At 42.1% G+C, this 13,264-nt stretch overlaps 1 long non-coding RNA gene across 1 annotated transcript in view; it reads left to right on the top strand.

Moving 5' to 3' along the window:
- The window catches only part of LOC310674412, a 37,120-nt gene extending 23,907 nt beyond the window's left edge, over nucleotides 1–13,213 (top strand). The window contains exons 2-4 of the long non-coding RNA XR_014509572.1: nucleotides 5,188–5,275; nucleotides 10,782–11,014; nucleotides 11,443–13,213. This is a non-coding gene — a long non-coding RNA (uncharacterized lncRNA). The remainder of the gene's footprint in view (nucleotides 1–5,187; nucleotides 5,276–10,781; nucleotides 11,015–11,442) is intronic.
- Nucleotides 13,214–13,264: the final 51 nt, after the last annotated feature.

Here is a 13,264-nt window from a genome sequence, read left to right as displayed (position 1 = left end):
TTCAGAAGTCAATAGGACTTACTCCCAGGTAAGTATGCAATCCTGCACACATGTACCTGGGAGTAAGTTTCACTGAATTCAGTAGAACTTCTGAGTTCTACTGAACTCAGGATTTCACTGTTAATATGGGGAAATAATTTTAAATACGTAGTACCATTGATCCTCATACTTTTCTTCCTAAAAGAAACCCAACACAAAATGGAGTTTCTAAAACATTTTTACACAGTTTTCCAGACTAAAGATGTGCACTTATCCAAACACTCAAAGGGAGCCTGATCTGTCATTCTTTAAGTACTTAAAGCTCTCACTAGATCAGTACAATGAATACAGGATTAGGGCTGCAATTCTGAGAAGGTAAACATGCCACTCTGGAGTAGCTGTTTTCTGTGTTATACTCTCTGCAAAGTGACACCCTTGCATTTTGCCTCTCCCCCCCCCCCCCCACACACACATACACCCCAAATGAAAAGTTGCTTAGATACAAGAAGCTTGCACAGATGGACAGATAGTGGTGCAGTAAGTCCTTGTCTACTGCATTTCAAGAAGAGACATCAAATTCTCAAGTGCGTGAACTGCTGTAAGAGATACAGCTTATTTAACAGGGAAAGGGGTGGTATGTGTGTGAGAGAAGGAGGGGGCAGCTCCTTCCCAAAGAACATAAAATTATAAACCAAGCCCCATGCAATTTTCCTGTTTGAGAGCCTCATCTCAACCATCAAATAAAAACAAGTTAAAATTATTATGTGAAAACGATTGCATGGGGCGATATTGTGTCACATGGATACTCTCGTATCATGCAGATGCGGTTTGGAAGTATTGCAGTTCAAAGAGCGAAAAGGGAGGAGAGAGAAACCCAAACAGCAAAAAAAAAAGGGGGGGGACAAAATTAATGTGTGCTTCAACCCATTCTTGAAAACAAGTGTCACCGGATCAAGCTAAGCATGTGTATATATTTATAATATATGTGTATATATTTGTAACTGTAGAGAGATGTTTTAACTAACCAGCAACAAGTTCGGTATTAAGAGAAATGATGTTCAGATGGCAAATGCAAGTGAGTTTCGCCTCTTATCGCTGTGCTGTCAACATCCAGAGTCCCCTAAGTCCAAGAGAGGCGAGACTGGCAACAGCTAGCTTCCCCCTCAGATTCCAGGTTCAATAAAGATTACATCATGGAAAAGCTATGCCATGTAGCCTGAGAATCAAAGCCATCACAATTGGTGGCTGTTTAACTGTAATGTCACTGAAACACATACTTCCCACCCCTCCCCTGTTCTCCCCCCCCCCCCCCGCTTCCCTTCTCCTTGCTAGTTCACCACACTCATCCCTTCTACTTTTCGTACCATTAAGGCCAGCTTTATTGGGGAGAAGAAAATCTGATCAAAACTGTCGACCGCCAACTGCCGATTTTCAATGGATTCAATAAAGGCCACCTTAACGATTTCCCTAATTAATGGATGACATCTTTGGCTGGAGGAGAGGCGATGTATTCTACTCTGTCTTAGTCTTTGTTAGCCTTCTAATTAACTTTCGTAGGTCACCCAGGTCTCCCAAACCTAAAAGTGAAGAGGGCCATTGTGCTAGGAGCAGTAAACTTACTTTTTTCTGCCTGGGTACTTAAAAGTGGGGGGGATGATTACAGGCAGGGAAAAATAACTCCATTTAAAGTCTTTGTGAGTACAGAGAATACATAGGTCCCTGCCATAGAAAATAATTGAAACACCTTTTTATACCAATATTTCCATGCATAATAAAACAAATTAGCAAAGTCCATCTAACTCCAGATGCATTTTTCCAATTACTTTGAGGGAATGTGAACTCCAGTTAGTCAATGAAAGGGTTTCAGCTTAGTGAACAAATTGCTACTGCAACAGCTATCAGTTGTATAACAGTTGTGGTGTGGCATGTTAAGCAGAGTCTGAGTTAACAGCACACACACACACTCACACACACGAGTTACAAATTATGGATATAATTTAATGTTTATGAAAGATCACGGTGGAATTATAGCACAAAGTTAAATTTGTTCCACTGCCTTTGATGGAATCTCAACTGATTCTGGTTTTTTGAAGTGAAAGCAGAAAGGGCAAATCTTTTTCCTTCAAAAATTATGATCCAACCAAAATGCAAAAGTATAAAGATATTGACCTACATGACTAATTTCTGTATATAAAATGCATTAACTGTACTTTGCTGGCATCTGCATTTCAGTTGCCCGTCTTGAATCATCCACAATAATATTATAAATCATTAAATAATATAATGTCCGTCATACCATTACAGGACTTAACGTACTTGAAATGAACCAATTAGGCTGAAATATGGCCCAGGAGCTTGTAGTGTTGCATTTACCTTGTGTCTGGTTGATTAATGGACTAATAGAGTCCATGTGGTATAGGTGATTTGAGCACTGAAATAGAACCAGAGAATTTCAGTCTCAAATCCCTACTCAGCCATGGAGCTTGCTGGATGATCTTGGCTAGTCATTCCCTCTCAGGCTAACCTACATCATAGAACCTTGGGATGAACCTTGTATGCTACCCTAGGCTCCTAGGAGGAAGTGTCTAATACAACCTTTCCCAACCTTGAGTCCCCAGATGTTGTTAGACTACAACTCCCATCATCCCAAGCTAGGACCAGTGGTCAGGGATGTTGGAAGTTGTAGTCCAGCAACTTCTGGGAACCCAAGGTTGAGAAAGGCTGATTTAATAAGTAGAATATGAAGCTTGTAGATGAATTCTGCTCTGTTATATAATAGCCTTTATAGTTAAAAGGTAAAGGTAAAGGACCCCTGAACAGTTAAGTCCAATCAAAGGTGACTATGGGTTTGCTGCGCTCATCTCGCTTTTCAGGCTGAGGAAGCTGGTGTTTGTCTGCAGACAGCTTTCCAGGTCATGTGGCCAGCATGACTAAACTGCTTCTGGCACAACGGAACATGGAAGCCAGAGCACACGGAAACGCCCTTTACCTTCCCGCCACAGCGGTACCTATTTATCTACTTGTGCTGGTATATTTTCAAACTGCTAGGTTGCCAGTAGCTAGGACAGAGCAATGGGAGCTCACTCTGTCACAGGGATTCAAACTGCCAACCTTCTGATCGGCAAGCCCAAGAGACTCAGTGGTTTAGACCACAGTGCCACCCTCTCTATAGTTACTCACATCTAACTCGCACTGAAAAGACCATCTTTATAGTATAGAAGAGTTGCATGCTGTATTTTTATTTATCCATCTATTTGTAAGCCCATTTCCAATATGTAAACAATTGAAGGGGGGGGGACAGCTTCAGCAGGGCTGGTGAGACCAGGCAGAGACTTTGGACAAGTTACAATGGCCTCCCTGCTACCACACAACTCTCAGATTGCCAGTGGCCAAAAGATTGTTCTGCTGCTTGTGGTCAGCAGGGCTGTGAAATATGGGTTGCTTCAAGGTGCCAAGTAAATTACTCATAATATGCTTGCTCATTCCCACTCCACATAAAGTGCTCACTCATCCAGTCCCAATCCCATAGTGGGGCTAGTGCTCTTTGGACCTTGTTTGCTGTTTCAGTCACCTGAGCTTGAGATAATTACTCATGATGGCCCTTCAGGATGAGGAAAAGAAGAAGCAAACTCACCCCCAGTCTTCAGTTTACAGGGGCGAGTTGAAGAAACTTTGAAGAGGTCCAGCACTATGTCTCTGTCAGGAACTGCAATGCTTAGCATTACCCCATCTGACGATCCATGTTGCTATAGCTTCTCAGCGAAGAGCAGTCCATAGCTCAGCCTTGAAAGTCCCAGGGAACATCTCTACCTCTGCTGGATCACCTTTCCCACAAGGTTTGTACAGTAACCAGGTGAGGAAACTCTGAGGAAGCCCAGTGGCACATCCCAACATCATTTTGGTAGTAGGTCTCCCCATTATCTAGTGGGTGAAGAAGTCAGCAGGAAAGCAGAGCAGATAAAACCTCTCATCTCTGTCTTCTCCAGACCTCTGAATTCCTCATCTGTTGCCGCATTATATCTCATGGATATAGCTGCAGCTTTCAGCTAATTTCCCCCCCAAAAATCTGTTATCTAGATAATTGCCTCAAACATGTATCCTGACAACAGGATATGCCTTATTCATTCTATACATTGTTTCACGGAGGCCATTTTGTTTTGTTTTCAAAAAGACTTTTTAATGGCAGTTAATGAACCAATTGGTCACACAAATTAACCTTTCACAGTCATCGCTGTGCTTAAATGTAGTATACAGAAGCAAAGCAATACCAACATGATCTTATGACCCTTGAAATCAACAGTGCCTTGTACATGATATTATATCCCACCACCAGCACCGTTAAGCAACACACAGACCCAGTATTCTGCATTTGGTAGTTAAGGAGAGAATTATTCTATTAGAGCACTACTCTCGGCTTTAAATGCAGTTTATTTTTATTTAGAAATCTTGGCCTCAAGGGTCCTCTTTTATTATCTTACCGTTGTCAGTGGTTTCATTCTCTAAACAATCATTCTGTTAACTATTCAAATTCATACTTGGTAAAGGACATTTTAGAAAGTAGGAGGAGTTCGGCACATGTAGCCCTCAGATTGTGGCTTCTTTGGTTATGCTAGCTACTTTGGATCCCCTAAAAGGTAATGCGGGAGTCTCTGAATAATGGTGCTTTCTGACGTGCTCACGAGGAGCCGACATAAATATGATATTGGCACTTAAGCATTTAAAGCATTTCACAGTGTCTGTCACTTTTCTGTAAATATCCCAACCTCCACTACATTATACGTCTTCTGCCACTGCTGTTGTGTTTTACCCTCTCAACCTTTCCCATCTCTCCCAATGCCATTGCATTCATCTCCTCATCCTATTTGCCATTCTTGTCTTTCCATGATGAATTTCCTCCCAGTCTCTTGAACTCATTTCTATTCCTCTCTGATGCTCTCCAGTTTGGTTTCAGACACTTCACTCCAGTGGAGCTGCTCTCACAGAAATCATTAATGACCTTCTTTCAGGGAGGTCAAACAGCTCCTTCTCCACCCTCTTTCTCCTTGATCTTTCCTCCACCTTTGATACAAATGATAAGGCCTGTTCTCAGAGCTATCATGCCCTTCTTCAGCCATAGATTATGCTAGTTGAAGAATGATAATGGTAATCGTATTAATGTTGGGACAGAGTCAATGGTGTTAATCATTGTGCTGTCATCTGTCCTCTAAGGGCCCAATCATGGAGACAAGTGAAAGAGAGCTGCTGAAATCCACAGCCCAAGAAGGAAGGCGGTGTCTGTCACATCCCTTTGTTGCAGGTATTTCTGCCTTTCACTCTTTCTAAACACTGTCTTAATTCTTCGGGCTGGCGCAGCCTTCCCAGATATTGTGAACTACGATTCCCATTGTTCCTGTCTATCAGACATGCTGCCCAGGGCTGATGGGAGTTGTAGTCCAAAATGTATGGATAACCACAGCTTGGGGAAGGCTAGTGTAGAAGGAAGAATGGAATCCCAACCAGGAGTTCAGTCTTGATTGCTTAGGCAGGTGGGGAAGGGGTGAGAGCTCAGAAACCAATGGATGGACAGGATATCTAGACGTGAGCACATAGTGAGTGTTAAGAGACCAGAAGCATGTCAGGCAAGGATTCTCTTTGAATGCCACCACCCAGCTCCAGTGAATATCCTCCCTTCATGTCTAAAGATCCTCACGTTGAAGTTTAGGGAATCTGAAAATATATTTAGGCTGCAATCCTATATTTACTTACCTGGGAGTAAATTCCATTAAATTCAGTGGGGTCTGCCTTTGCATAGACTTGTATAGGATTGCACTGTTACAGGATTAGTTAAAAGGCAACTAAGGTTATTTAATTAGTTAACAGCTTAGACTACACTGAAGAAAATCATCCCTGAAGTTATACCATGGGTCCAGAATATGACAATGTAACTAGCCAATTGTTTACAGCGCATGGTGTGCAGGTATGAATAAGGTACCCACACACAGAAAACTAGCCTAGCAGGAAGGTTACAACCCTCCTTCCTGACATTTAATATTCTATAAACAGAGAGAGTTTTTAAAATTAAAAAATAGGTAGAGTATTCAAACAGCTTAGGACTGGAAAGTGTCCATTGTCAATTGTAGGTTGGTTAGCTTAATTTCTGTCCTGGGAAAACTGGAGGAAAGAATCATTAAATATAAAATAACCAACCATATAGAAGAACAAGCTTTGCTGAAGCTGAACAAGCATGGCTGCTGCAAGGATAAGTCCTGTCTCAGTAACCTACTAAAGTGGTGGTGTCCAATTAGGGGTCCAGGGACCCTGGGGGTCCACACAACGCACCCAGGGGGCCCACAACCCCATCCCTATCCCTATTTTTTCCCTATTTTTTGTCATTTTTGCATGGTAATATCACAAATTTTATTGTCTGTTTTAGCGCTGTGTGACTCTTCAATATATTGGTCAAAATCACACCACAATAACGATTTTGACCGGGCAATGCGCAGCAGCATATCACTCCTTATGCAAGGGAGAGCAGGGCAGCAGATTTCAAGGATCCTCCGATATTGCATAATGACATCAGCCGATAGCACTGCTGACCTGAGCTGCCTTCCCTCACGCTGAGGGAAAACAAGGTAGCCAATTGGGAGGTGCTGCCTTCCCCTCATGCTGATGGAGAACAAGGCAGCTGGTTGCCCTCACTTCCAGGCACCATCCCCTGGCACTGAGGCAGAGCAGCTTTTCTCAGTTAGCAGGACAGCAGCAGCAGCCACAATGTGCAGTGCATCTTCGCTGGCTGCCACAACTGGCTGGCTGCTGTCCCCCTATCCCCATCCCTTCCCACTCAAACCATGCAGTGAAGGTGACTCCACTTTGTCTCCTTCCCCCACCCATCCAATCTCCTGGCTGCCCCTTCCTTCATCTCCACACTTGGTCTCCAATTTCAGACATCAGGATATATCGGAATATCATGATGTTTAACTGCTGATATATCATGATGTTGAAAACCAGACATCACTCAGCCCTCGAACATAATGTTAGCAGTCATAAGAGGAAGGGTCCTCTTGTGGATCAGGAACTAGTCATATAACAAGATGCAGAGAGTAGGAATAAATGAGACAGTTCAGTTCTCCCAGTGGAAGGATGTAGAAAGTGGAGGTCCCTCAAGGGTCAGAAATGAGACCTGTACTTTTAATGTTCATAAATGATCTATAGTTAGAAGTGTGGGGTGAGGTGACCAAGTTTTTTACGATACTGAATTGCTCAGGGTGGTTAAGAAGTGATTGTGAAGAGCTCCAAAAGCATCTGAGAGAATGGGTAGTAAAATGCCAAATACAATGCAATGTAAGCAAGTGTAAAGTGATGTGTGGAGGGCAAACAAATATCTTAATTTCACACATATGCTCAATGGGTCTGAACTGCTGGTCACTGACCAGGTATGAGACCTTGGGGTCATGGTAGGTGATTCAGCCCAGTGTGTGGCAGCTGTGAGAAAGGCAAATCCCATGCTAAGGATCATTAGAAAAAGGGATTGATATCGGAATGCCATTATAACAAATCTATGTTGCAGCTGCATTTGGAATACTGCATACGGTTCTGTTCACCTCAAAAAGGATTTCGTAGAGCTAGAAAAGGGTAACCAAAATAATTATGGGGCTGGAGCAACTCCCCTACGAGGAAAGGTTGTAGCATTTGAGCCTCTTTAGTACAGAGAAAAGGTGAGGAAGAAGCATCATGATAAGAGTGCATGAAAATTATGCAGGGCATAGAGAAAGTGGAAAGGGGAAAGTTTTTCTCCCTTCTCATAACACTACAAGTCATTGACATCAAACAAAGCTGCATGTTGGAGGGTTCACAAAAGAAAGAACACCGTGCATAGTAAGTTTGCTCCCACAGGAGGTGGTAATGGCCACCAACTTGGATGGACTTTAAAAGAGGATTAGACAAATTCATGGAGGACAAGGCTATTGATGGTTGCTAGCCGTGATGTCAGTGTTACACCTCCACTGTCTGAGAAGGGAAGTCTCTGAGTGCCAGTTGCTGGGATTCACAAGTGGGAAGAGTGGTCTTGTGCTCAGGTCCTGCTTGCAGGCTTCTCACAGGCATCTGTTTGGTCTCTGTGAGAACCGGATGCTAGACTAGATAGGCCATTGGCCTGATCCAGCAGGTTCTCTTTTATGTTCTTACAAGTATGACCTTCAGCAAAGTGTTGCAGTGCATCTGCTCCTCCTTAGAGGAGAATTCCTGTTGAGGGCTCACCAGCCATGTGCTCCTTCAAGATATTCCATCCCAGCCCCTCAGCTTCAAGTTTTCTTTTCCAGCAGACACTTAACATTTGTGGTCACTGAATGTGTATATTTTGTATACTTCTGCAAACCACAAGGTTATCTATAATAGGTTGATGCCGGCTTCTTGTTTCTCAGTGGACATGTTTGGGCTGCAAAGTTATTGGCTCAGTACTCACCACCTGAGATCACTGGTAGAGGGAGTCCTCTAGCTTAATCGGTTTGAGTTTCCAGCTGTTTTTCTTTCTTTCTTTTAAATAACAACATAGTTCAGATCCAAAATAATTACAACTAAAGCAATATTTTAAGGACTTTTAGCATAAGTGAAGAAGAACTGAATTACTGCTTCCACCCAACCCTTGATACCACACAAATTCAGCCAAAACAGATGAAAAAAACCATGAAAATTCCTTTAAGGATGATGGGAAAATTGTATTTCCCCTTTTTAAAATACCACCAAGAGAGTGCATCCCAGGTAACTCCTGCAATGTTTGATACTGTCATATGCTAAGGAGGTTGACCACAGCTATTATTATACTACACTAATGAAACGAGAAATCCTGCCGGCATGGGCTGTGTTTTTGTCCTTTCCTCTTGTGTGGTGTTATGCAGGGAATCACAGGGTGTTTTTTAAAAGAAAAGAAAAGATCTGAATATGATGATGACATGAGGAATCAACTATTATGCAATCATCATAATGACGGAGGTAATTAAGTAGTACACAAAAAAATCTATTCTAAACTCTGCCTCTTGAAAAACTGCAGGAAACCAAAATCTGCAGGGAGCTGGGCACATTTGATTTCGTCTTTCTTCCCATTTGACTCCTGTTTAAGTCATAAATTTCTCCTCTGCATATGAAATGTGCCAGTTATGAAATTTCATCTCCAACAGTCTTCCCTGTGCCTGATGTTACACTGATGTGCCAAGACAAAGGGGTGTTTGTGTAAAACTAGCATCCATGCTGGCTGACTTCTGCTTCCCAGTTTACCTCACAAAATAAAAAAATATACAAGATCCAAATTTTCAAAGTACAGGGCATTGTAAGCAGGATGGTGGTGCCTGTATGGAGTTATGTAGAGTTACTACATTCTGAGAAAAACACTTCTATTCTGTTTTATGCAGCTGTGATGTTCAGCAATAAGATACAACTCTTATGAAAAAGTCTTTAAAATAGCAGACATTTCCAGTAATCCCATAAGCAGCAGGATCCTCTCTCAAGATCTTATTAAAATAAATGAAGCATTCAGTGCCCATCAAAACACCATAGAAATAGCTAGTATAAGTTTTGCGCTGCAGTCCTATGACACTTACTTGGGAGCAACCCACCAACCACATTAGGACTTACCGTACTTCTGAGTATACATGTATAGGATTGCACACTGTTAATGCACACACTACCAGCTTCATGCTGTTGTTTTCACTTTAGTAGTCTTCAGATGGGATGCCAGGTTTAACTTGCACAACAGAGAGAAAGTCACATATTCATCGAAATAGATGAGTTGCTTTTGCTCTCTCTCTCTCTCTCTCTCTCTTTTAACTTTTGTGTTCTTGGAGACATAACATTAAAGCATGAGAGAGGCAGCCAGGGAGAGCATGACGTCCTCTAATCCAACAAGTCACCTTCCCCAGCTCAAACACCAAGTGATTTTCTCTCTCTCTCCCTCTCCCTCGCTCTCTTTCTCCCCTGCCTTATAAGAAAGAAATTGACTTTTGTTTGGAGTTTGTGAAAAGTGGGACTCGGGGCCCAGTCAATGGGGCTCCCCGCAGCGCACTCTGAGTGGAGCCATCTCGAACCAGTCAGCCACGGCACCAATTAATCCGCCCTTTGTCAGAGGCCCAGCCCCAGCAGTAGCAGTGGCAGCAAAGGCAACAGCAACACATTTGGCCATTGTTCGGGCCTTCATGCAATGGGATTTATCCTTTCAAAGAGCCAGTTTTGTCCCAAAGAGTTCGAGCGGAAGTTTCTCACTGACAATTTGCCCCAAATAGATAGATTTGTCAGAAGCAACCTTTAAAAGGAAAGAAGAAGGAAAGAAATGCCACATAATTATTATTTTTATAAGATGCATCTCTCTCTCTATCTCTTTGTAGGCCTAGTCTGGGCAGGTGCAGTAGGCTAAGAAGAGCCCATGGTCTGAGGTAGTGTTAAAAATGGGATTGGTGGGATAGATGAGGCGGCTCTGTTCATCTCAAGACAGATGTAGCAAGCAAGCTTCTTTGTACAGCTGCTTTGACTTCTTAAAGCCGGGGGGAGGAGGTTTAGAGTCTTTTACATGTCATTGTCATGATTACTACATAGCATTGCATTAGGCCAGGCAGATTTGGCAGCCTCCAAATGCTTCCCGAAGAGGTCAATAAGAATGATCCAAACAGGTTCCTCCAACACAGTACACCAGACATGGTGGCGGCATTTTGGCATAACTTGATGCAGCTAAGGAGAGTCTGCCCAGCACAAGAAAAACTGAAAATAAACCTTTGCTATGTTTTTGAGACTTGTTGCTTTACTATTGCCACTGAATACAGCAACTTGTTTGTTCTCAGCAGGAATTACGGAGCAAAACTTGCAAAATCTATAACTCGCTACAGTGGAGAAGGGGACAACAGAGGATAAGATGGCTGAACAGTGTTCTCGAAGCTACTAACATGAGTTTTACCAAACTGCGGGAGGCAGTGGAAGACAGGAGTGCCTGGTGTGCTCTGGTCCATGAGGTCATGAAGAGTCGGACACGACTAAACAACAACAACAGTGGAGTGAAAGTGGGAGCATCCATTTGGTAAGCTTTGTAACTCATACAGAACAGCACGTGCCTGAACACATGCACATAGGCTAGCAGAAAGATATTGAGATCTGTGAGCTATAAGTCACTTCAAGTAAGATGCTACAGAAGGGCATGGTAGATACCTAGTGCTTGAAATGGCAAATAGGGACTCAGGTGCTCAAATGCTCTTCAACACAAAAACAAACAAACAAATAATTTTCATACAGAAAAGCTAAATTTCAGAGAGAAGGTGCTTCTCCCAGCCTTCTCCCTGACCTAGTTGCTCTCTATGTGCAAGAATGTTTTTATAATCATACAGAGGAACATTCAGTTCGGTGAAATTCCAACTGCAATATGAAATTATACACAGGTTTATCATTGTGAGAATAGGCCACAGAGAGAGATCAATTGTTTTAGGGTGACTTCTGGTTCTTTCCTTTCAGAACGAAAATATATTTTACAATTCTCCTCCCCCACCCACAAAGGAGGAACTGGGAGAGATTGTACTTTGTGCCTCAAAGACTTATACAAATGAAAAGTCTGGTAGAACATATACCGTACTTAACATTCATATATTTTAAAGCGAGTCTCTGAGATCTCACATTTGAAGGGAAGAGATTAAGACAGTCTCCAAAACCAGATAAAGGCGTTAAAGGTTTCAAATGATCAGTGGAGAAGTGGCATTGGCTTGAATGGCTTCCTGGTGCTCTCTGAAGGTTGTTTGGTTGGTCCTAATAAAAATATTTCCCAGCTGCAGATCTCAAAGAGTACTGTACTGCCTGATACTTCCTGCCTTAAGGATACCTGTCATTCTTTCTCACATGTATCTGTGGTTATTGTGAAGTATAAGTAGTGACCACAACAAATGTTCTTAAAATTCATTATGATTGATTGACTGCAATTTAGTCTAGCAATGCTTTTGGGCATTACAGTGAATCTTGTGCCCCACTACAAAAATTGCTTCTCACCACCCACCCCAAATATAAAATTATGCCTTTACATGAGTCCTCACCACCACTGCCCAACAGAAAGACTTATTCCAAGACCCCAGTGCACAGATTTCCCATCTAAATGAAGCAGATGTTTTACTGGTTGGTCCCGTTTGTACGTTGAGCATTTCCTGACCCTTAGCGTTCATATAATGCACCGGTCTATGTCATCTTTATGAGAAGCAAACTTTTAAGACCACAAAATGTGGTCAAGACGTAAAGAAATCACTTACATAGCAAGTATCACAACTTTTCACAAACTTGTAGCTACTGCAAAGCTTTTGATCTGTCATATAAAAAATTCAATGATGTCAAGCTTCAAAATTCTGATGTCTCCTATAACCTGGTTTCAGAGAGTCAGGCTGTCAGAATAATTGAGTGTGCAGGAAAGGTGGGCTGTAAATAAGTTAGGGGTTACTCAGTTTCAACATATGCACACTGTGTACGATGTGTGAATAGGAAGTGGGGGTAAATTTGTGTTTGCAAACTCTCTCCTGAGAGATATCCATCTGTCTCCTCCTATACTAGTTTTTAAATTGGACTTAGAGATCTTTTAAATTTCATCTGCTTTTAGTTATGATGCTGGGCTTTGTGGCTTTAATTGCTTAACATCTCACTTTATCTGTCTTAAGTTATTTTACCTGGTTTGTTACGCTAGCCAGAAGAGTGTTTTAGATGGTGGATTTTCATTTTGGATTTTTTTATTCCTAAATGAAATCCACTGTGGTGTTTGAGCTCGTGGTGCCTTTTCTGTTGAGGTCCTTGCTGCTGACTGTGTTGGCTCAGCTCATTTCCTCCCTCTAGTGAAGAAGTAGGCACTTTGGTTACATATTGTTGAGCATATTTCTTTCACGTATGCAGAAAAGACAAAACAGAAAGGCAAGGACCTGTTGTTTATCCATGAGGTGATTTGTTCCTTTAGTCTCATACAGAGCAAAACCCCAGGTGGCCTTTAACAAGTATTCACTAGTTCAAACCACTTGCTGTTAACAGCCTTAAATGCAACAATACTGTATTTAAACAAACAGGGGGAAATGGTTAAGTACTAGTGGGATTCCACACTAATCTTCTTGGTGCATTTGCAATCATATTTTGCTTTCAAAATATTGTTTCACTGTATGATGATAATCCTTCACAAATGAACCATTATACAGTGGTACCTCGGGTTAAGTACTTAATTCGTTCCAGAGGTCTGTTCTTAACCTGAAACTGTTCTTAACCTGAAGCACCACTTTCGCTAATGGGGCCTCCTGCTGCTGTCGTGCCTCCAGAGCAC

This window comes from Podarcis tiliguerta, assembly GCF_965153285.1.
Source record: "Podarcis tiliguerta genome assembly, chromosome: 3".
In the NCBI taxonomy this organism is placed as follows: Eukaryota; Metazoa; Chordata; class Lepidosauria; order Squamata; family Lacertidae; genus Podarcis; species Podarcis tiliguerta.
This window is presented reverse-complemented; position numbering and strand designations above follow the sequence as displayed.